At 46.9% G+C, this 7,271-nt stretch overlaps 1 protein-coding gene across 2 annotated transcripts in view; it reads right to left on the minus strand.

The window, feature by feature from the left end:
* LOC149358512 (uncharacterized) overlaps positions 1-1,658 on the minus strand; it is a 47,366-nt gene extending 45,708 nt beyond the window's left edge. The window contains exon 1 of one of the 2 annotated variants that reach the window (XM_089570603.1): positions 1,144-1,455. The gene's annotated coding sequence lies outside the window, so the exon portion shown is untranslated. Of the gene's footprint in view, positions 1-1,143 lie in introns of both variants that reach the window. The other variant, XM_089570598.1, reaches the window with a different exon arrangement.
* Positions 1,659-7,271: the final 5,613 nt, after the last annotated feature.

Genomic DNA, 7,271 nt, shown 5'->3' on the forward strand with positions numbered 1-7,271 from the left:
GCAGATTGATAACGTGATTAACAAACGCTGATGGTCGAGTTTGCGGCGTCATCCATTATGACTGAGGCCGTCTGATGGGGCTAGGCAAGGACATGTTGGCTTTGCTAACGGCAGTGACAGCTAATGTAGATGAAAGCAAGAGCACGAGACGCAGAAGCGTCCGCAGAAGGGCCGTGTCCGAAAGCTCTAACAGCAGCTTATTGAATATATCACGCCTGCAACAAACGTTCGGGCTTGTTATCCACTATGTGCATACCTTTAAAGATACAAAAAAGTTTTCGCGTCCGTTTTTTACCCAACGCAACACATTTAACTCTTCTCACAACTTCCACGGGAACACAAGCGTAATTCTGGAGATTTTTGGCATTTTAGAACGGCTAAATTCAACAGATGGCTGTTGACAGTTGTTTGCACACCTGTTTTGCACGAAGCTACATTTACACCCGAATTTGCACGTGCGACAGGAAAACCATCAGATAAAAGATGAGACATGTGAAATTCTTTATCCCAAGAAGCTGCTCGTCGAATGAACGCCTCAGAGGTGATGAATCCATGTTCCAGTAACCGAAGCCGTGCGTCAGCCGCTCAACGCCGCTGAACTGGCGCTAATCACTTCTCTGATCCCTTGCAGATATGGTATATCCAAAAAGGGGCGCTGAAGTCGATCAACAAGCAGGCTACGACCGGCAATTGCAATTTACAAGAACATTTCCAATCCATCCCTCCTGTAAATGCGTAGTAAGGTATGGGATATCATAAAATGATTTAGTACAACCGGTACCCGGTAATGCGGCTTCAAGATGTAAGCACCAGAGAAGAATTGAATCAGGAGCGGCATTTACATTTCAAACACGTCTACGCCGAGTGCAACAGTGCACTGCCAACCATTAAAACTGCCCAACTTGCATCAGCGACGGAACCGATGCTACGATGCATGCAACCGGACCGCGCCGTGACCGGCGACAGCGGAACCAGTATCCCGGCGCTCTTCACTTCGCGGGAACACGCGTGCTCGAAGCAAGTTTTCAAACGGCGGCAGCAGCAACAACAAGAAAGCGCCTGCCGCCTCAAGTTGCGGCTTCTGCGCGTCGACGAAGAGCGTCTCGCTCGGAACACGCGTATCAAGTACTACAGCGTAGTTACCTGACTGCGTCAAGACGTCGGCGCTACGAAGACGTCGACAAACGACGACAGAACTTGCGTAGGGGGGGACAAAGAGTGCACGTCGCTGCAGACGACACCGTCGCGTCTTTCCGGTCGCCGCTGTCTATTCCATGTTCGTCGCACGGTGTCGGCGCGGCACAATTCTCACCACCGGCGTCGGGCTTCGCGCACAAAGATCAAATAGCGGCGGCGGGACAGCCTTATGCGAACGCGCACCACACCACCACAGCAGCCCTGACAGACGCGAAAACGACCACGGCAAACGGCGACACCCGATCGGCGGGCGGGCAAAACGCGGCTGCTGCGATCTCCACGTAGAATGACGGTTCCCCTACCCTCCTCCTATTTCGCTTTCCCGCCGCTCCCCGCTCACGTCGCGAGAGGAGAGGGACAAGTAGAAGGGGAAAGAGAGAAAACCAGAACTGGCTGCGCCAGCTCAGGCTGGGCAGGGCGGCAGAGCGGACCAGCTCCCGTCGGGCTCTCGATGCTCGCTGGACGAGCCCTTCCCCTGCTGCGTGCGGAGGGTGCGGAGAGCGCGCTTTGGGAAAGCGGAAGCGCAGGCACGTGAAGCGCGGAAGTGACGTTCAAGGACTCCCGCTGCTCCATTTACTTCTTAATTTCTTTTAGGCTGCATTAGCGGTCGCCCTTCCTCCCCTCGCAGCTCAGGGGCATCGTTTTATAATGGAAGAGAGACGGACGACTCTCCTCCGGCTATGGATTTACCGCTTCAGCAAGGATCCCTTTTGTTTGCCCAGGCACTGTACGGCAGGGCAGCTGGAATACATCCGGCTGAGCGTTCCGTGTTTGGCAAGGTGTGAGAGGAAGGAACTTGTTCATACTGAATGAGGGTTCGTCAGTGCAGTGCGCTGTTCGTTGCATCTTTATGTACCCCTGATGTTCTCCATCTCTTCCGAAATTTCAGTACAGGAGCTCGCGCCCGATCATGTCTTAGCAAGAGAAACTATATCTTGTCTAGTGGTTACGGTTCACTATATAAGTCTTCCGTTTCTTTCTGACGTATACCATTGTAAGGGTGACATGCGTGCAAAAGGACAGCCGGCGTACTGTTTCATGAGGAGCCCTGTTGCGACAGCAATTAGACTCGTGAATTAAGTTTAATATCGACAATTTGCATGCACTCAAAGAAAACGACACGGGAACAAAGGGCGCGCATGGAGCGTGCTCGCTGTCACTCAAATCACTCTTGGTATAACGGGGTTTGAACAAGAGTATAAATGACGACCGTGTACGCGGGCTGCCTAATTAATTGCGTGGACTCGTTTAATCTGGAGGCCGTATATATGGTGTTCCTGCAGGCAGCTCCAGAAATACTCGTATATTAGAAGAGCGCGGTAGTTTCATGTCCGAGGTTGAGGGCACGTGTTTCTGTTGCTCTATCGTGATGCGTCTTCCATGGTGTGAAGTACTGCGTACTACAAACGGTCAGTCAAGCTGGCACGACTAGAGGCCAATTTAAAGAAGTTAAAGGCGGTGAATGTAGTCATTTTCTTCATCTTCATCTTTCTGCGACCTCAGAAGAATAGCCACTTGACCTTCGCAACGTAGGCCGCGTGGAGTCACGCCAAGACCTTAAAAGGGTAACTACCATTTTCTCGTCTGTCTGAGCCACCAAAACGTGCGAGATCATGCCGCTAGCCGGTTATACAGGATGCTCGATTTGTTTTAACTGCAGATTTTTATAGATTGCCGTAAAACTTGGCCAGGCGGGATTAGTCAAATACATTAATAAATATTAATTGTGTACTTATCTAACATGCTATAATCATTCTCTTAATTGTTGGTTTAGGTCATTATGTACTGACTAAAACTGAACGCACTGTATACCTATACCCAGCTCTGTGATCTTTTTCTGTAATATTTTACGCGATTCTACACGTATGCTTGGCAAGGGTGTCCGCAGAACTTTTTCCACGAGGGGGGGGGGGGGGGGGGGGGGGCACACGATGGCCGGATATCGGGGAGGCGGTAGGTTAGCACCAAAAAGGAGCTGTTTGTGGTCTAAGCTGCGCACATGAAACAAAAATTAGAAACAGCAAATTAGTGCTAGGCTTGGAGAACAAACACTGGAATTTATTAATGAACAAGGAATTGAACTCAATAAGAAAAATCCGATAAGTTAATATCACCTAAGCGTGCTAATCAAGCTGTGTAGTTTTTTTCTACTAGTGCATAAATAATATCCGTAACTTAATATCCGCAATAATATCCGCAACCGCGCCCCCTTGCCGCCCCCCCCCCCCCCTTCCGGACGCCCATGATGCTTGGCACACATCTAGTTTCCCTAGGCTCAAGAGTTTCCTCACTTATGCATTAATCTGAAGCAAAGCTCATTGGAACCACGCTTTCACCTTAATTTTGAAAATGTAAGCTGTTTCTTCAACCGCTTGCCAGCTTCTGCCAGTGTTAGGATTTCACATGAGGGAAAGAGTAAACTAGCAAATCTGACGAACTAAGAACATTTTAGCTGCTGCCTTGAATGTTCTAACTCAGTGCAGAAAGAAAAGAATGAAATTGAAGGTCTGTTCGCAAGGTCAAGGGCAGATAAAACACTGACAGTTTGACATGCTGAGGCTCTTCTTCGTTTTGGGGCAGCATTAAAGACCACAAGGAATGAGAACTATAGTCGGATTCAACTTAAGTCTGCAGTGAAGCTCCGCCCACATTCAGCCTCTGCGCACAGAATTCCTCCACGACAAGGAAGTAGTCCATTGCTTAAACGTCTCTTGTTACGTAAACAAGAAGCTTAACACAAGAAAAAAATTATGAACTCTAGAATTTTGATACGTCGATTGTTTGACATAGTCAAACATTAAAAAATTGGTTTCGTTTATAGTTGCGACTGGCCAGCGGAGTAATACAAGACACCGCGGACCACGGCCCAGTGTTAGCAACTGCTGTTTTTATAAGTTGTATCCTACTATAGCTGCGAAGTCTCGTTAGGCAATCTGAAAGTTTTGTTGAAAACGCAAAGAACACTTATCCGTATTTAGTGACATCTCTTGAGCCTGCAGCACAAACGAAATAACTGGTTCCACTGTGCCTTCACCCCACGGTTATCATAGAGCACTGCCTATCAGATTTCCAGATAATGAGGTCTGGACTTACCATTGTGGCCGTGCATATTTCTGTCAATTATTAGGCGTACTTCCGTGATCTCGAAGTTTCGCACTGCCTTTAGTATAGCCCTTTATTTGTTGCCAGCTGCTTCGGTATTGTAACCACCCTTCACAATACTCTTTGGGGCCTGTTATGTTCACTAAATAAAAAGTTAGTTTATACGGCGTTTTGAAGCATTACTTTTGCGACCAACCTGAAAGCCTTGAATGTGCATCCCGTGCTCTAAAGATGCATGTGACGCCCTTCCAGAAATTGCTATAGAGACACTGAACGGAGCATTTTTGAAGTTAAAGCATTGTTGGTCATGCTTGCTTCGCTGACGGCTTGCGTGGCTACTCAAGCCTGGGCACCCGAACCAGCATGTTCAAAACGAAGCACGAGACGCCGTTAAGGCGTGGTGCTTCGCTCAGCCGTACATTGAGACACGCGTTTAATTTATTCCTTTCAGGTGCTGCTTTCTAGAACAGGATTATTTGTCTGGCCGTAAATACTGTACACCGGTAATTATTCAGGAGGAGGTCCTAGAGCACGAAGGCTGCATCGGGACCTCCTATCAGCAATTATAAGGATTGAAATGCAGACAACAAAGCAACAACAGCAGTTCACAATGAAAGGACGAAAAAATCAATATCGGGAAAAAACCAGTTCAGCACACATTTTTACAACTAAATTATACATCAAGGCCTCAAGAAAACCAATTCCGTAGTTTTCAAATGTTATTCAAGTTTATTCAAGTTTCAAATGTTATTAGTTTTCAAGTGGTTTTTTTTTTTTTTTTTTTGCAGGGATGTACAGAATTTCGTAAAAAGTGTCACAATGCCTGGAAACTGCGACGTCAAATGCCAGGATTTTTCAGATAAACACCCTAGGGATCCTGGAATAATTTCCAGTTGCGAGGATGCACATGATTTTAGGAATTTAAAAGAAATAACTGATATTATTACTGGTTGCAAAAACTGCCTATACGAAAACGGCGCAGCTACTATAAGCTCACAATTCTAAGCAAATGACATTTATTGCTTTCCCTAACTGCCTTGAAAAGCCTTCATATCTGCGGTAAGAAAGATGATAAGTTAGCCTAAACCAAACAAATCAATGCTAGGTGTATCCCACATTCTCATAAAACGCTGCGAGTTCGCATTGACACACTTGCGCACGTAGCGCCTTAAATGGTCAAGCAGGAGAAGATTAAGAGGAGAGTAAAAATGTGATCATTCTTTCAGTCTGGGTGAACATTAGAACCTCGCCGAGATGTAAGCGATTCAGGCTGGGACCTGGAAGTGGTGCTTCGCGACGTCTGCAACTCTGCTTCGATATGAGGCCGCGTCGAACGCAATGACGCTCCGGAAAGCGCAGTCACGCGCTCACGTGTTCCCCTTAAGAGTGGACGCACATGTATATATATACGGTGCACAAACTGGGGCATGGCTCGACGTCCGTGCTTCACAAACGAATGAAAGTTCTGAGTCACTGAGCTGTCTGGCCCCTGCTTTGTGATCTAAAAGTGAGCCTTGTTAGCTCACTTCCCTAACTTTTCCATTCCGAGCAACTTTTCATTAGTTAAGTCGGTGCAATCCACAGCCATTAGAATCCACAGCCGTGTAGAACACGAGTGTGGATCTATCTTTCCTAGCAAGTGCTCCAACCAAAACCTTACACTACTTTTCACTGCGGTTTCCTTGCTGCGCCGTCGCACCAAGGACGGCAACAGCGGAAATCGTTTTCTAACGGCAAGTTCGTCCATTGTCCCTAACAGCCCCGAGTTCCGCCCCTCCGTTCGCGAGCTCGACGTGGCGAGAGGTCTATTTCGAGACAAGAACAGCGTTGCGTGAAAAAGGTGATCCGCGCCGAGTGGCGCTGATGTGTACTTTCCAGCACGCACGTTCTTTTTTGGCTGTCTTGCTTTCTATCAGAGCAGTGAGCAATAGAACGAAGGACGAAATTTCCGAAAGTTCGCGCGGATACAGTGTGTAGTGCGTCACAGACGCACGCACGTGTAGCCGTGAGTAATAAGAGAGGGAACGAAGTTTGAGCATTCATTGATTTATTACAACATAATTATGTGCGACAAGTGCAGCTTTTTTCTTCTGTTTTCTAACTAATTTTTATCGTGATCTATCATATCCAACAGTCATTCTCAAATTAGTAGAGAAATAAAAAAAATTCACAATTTTGTGCAAGAGTTCGTCTCCTCTCATACTGCCCGCGACTGTGTACATGGAGCTTCTGCAGAAAAATAAACTTCACAGAAATACAGGCTTAAAGGGCAACTGCATAGGTTCTAGAAATCGATGAGCTTAAAAAGGTCGATTGTGTGAAACTTGCAGGTAAAGCATGCCAAGTCCTTTTGGGCTAGGATTTGAAATGGTGACGTAATCGCCGATTAAAATCACGACGGCCTTCAGACTTCTCCGCAGCGCACAAAGCCAAGTGGGTGGACGCATGATGACGTCATCGAAGGTGTCGGTACATTTCCAATGCATGAACGCCGGCTTTGAGGGAAAAAACCAATGCCACCAAAGACAAAGCCATCGGAACGTTGTTTGGCAGCATCCAACAAGGCACCGCGGAGTGTGGCTGACGGCAGCGTTAACTTGAAATCATACCTTCCGTGACGTCACGCTAAACTTCCCCGCACTCTCTGGTGCTTTGAGGAGAAGCGCAAAATTCAATCGTCGACTACGTGACTATTTTAAATGCTAGTACAAAAAAAATTTGCCATGCTTTACCTACAGTCTATATAGATTTAAATCCTTAAACATCGCAGAATTCTCAAAAAGTGGTGCACCTGCCCTTTAAACATACTTGTCGCATCCAAAAATATTCATCACATCCATTTTAACCTTGACAGCATCCTTGCAAACAGTCCAGTTCACTTACGAATCCAGTGTGTCCGGTGGCTTCAGATTGCAGATGCATCTGCAATCCCGTACTAACTATGGCCGCCAAATGCTGATGTACACACTACC

Source organism: Amblyomma mixtum, chromosome 2 (assembly GCF_055824585.1).
Source record: "Amblyomma mixtum isolate Tamu chromosome 2, ASM5582458v1, whole genome shotgun sequence".
Classification (NCBI taxonomy): Eukaryota; Metazoa; Arthropoda; class Arachnida; order Ixodida; family Ixodidae; genus Amblyomma; species Amblyomma mixtum.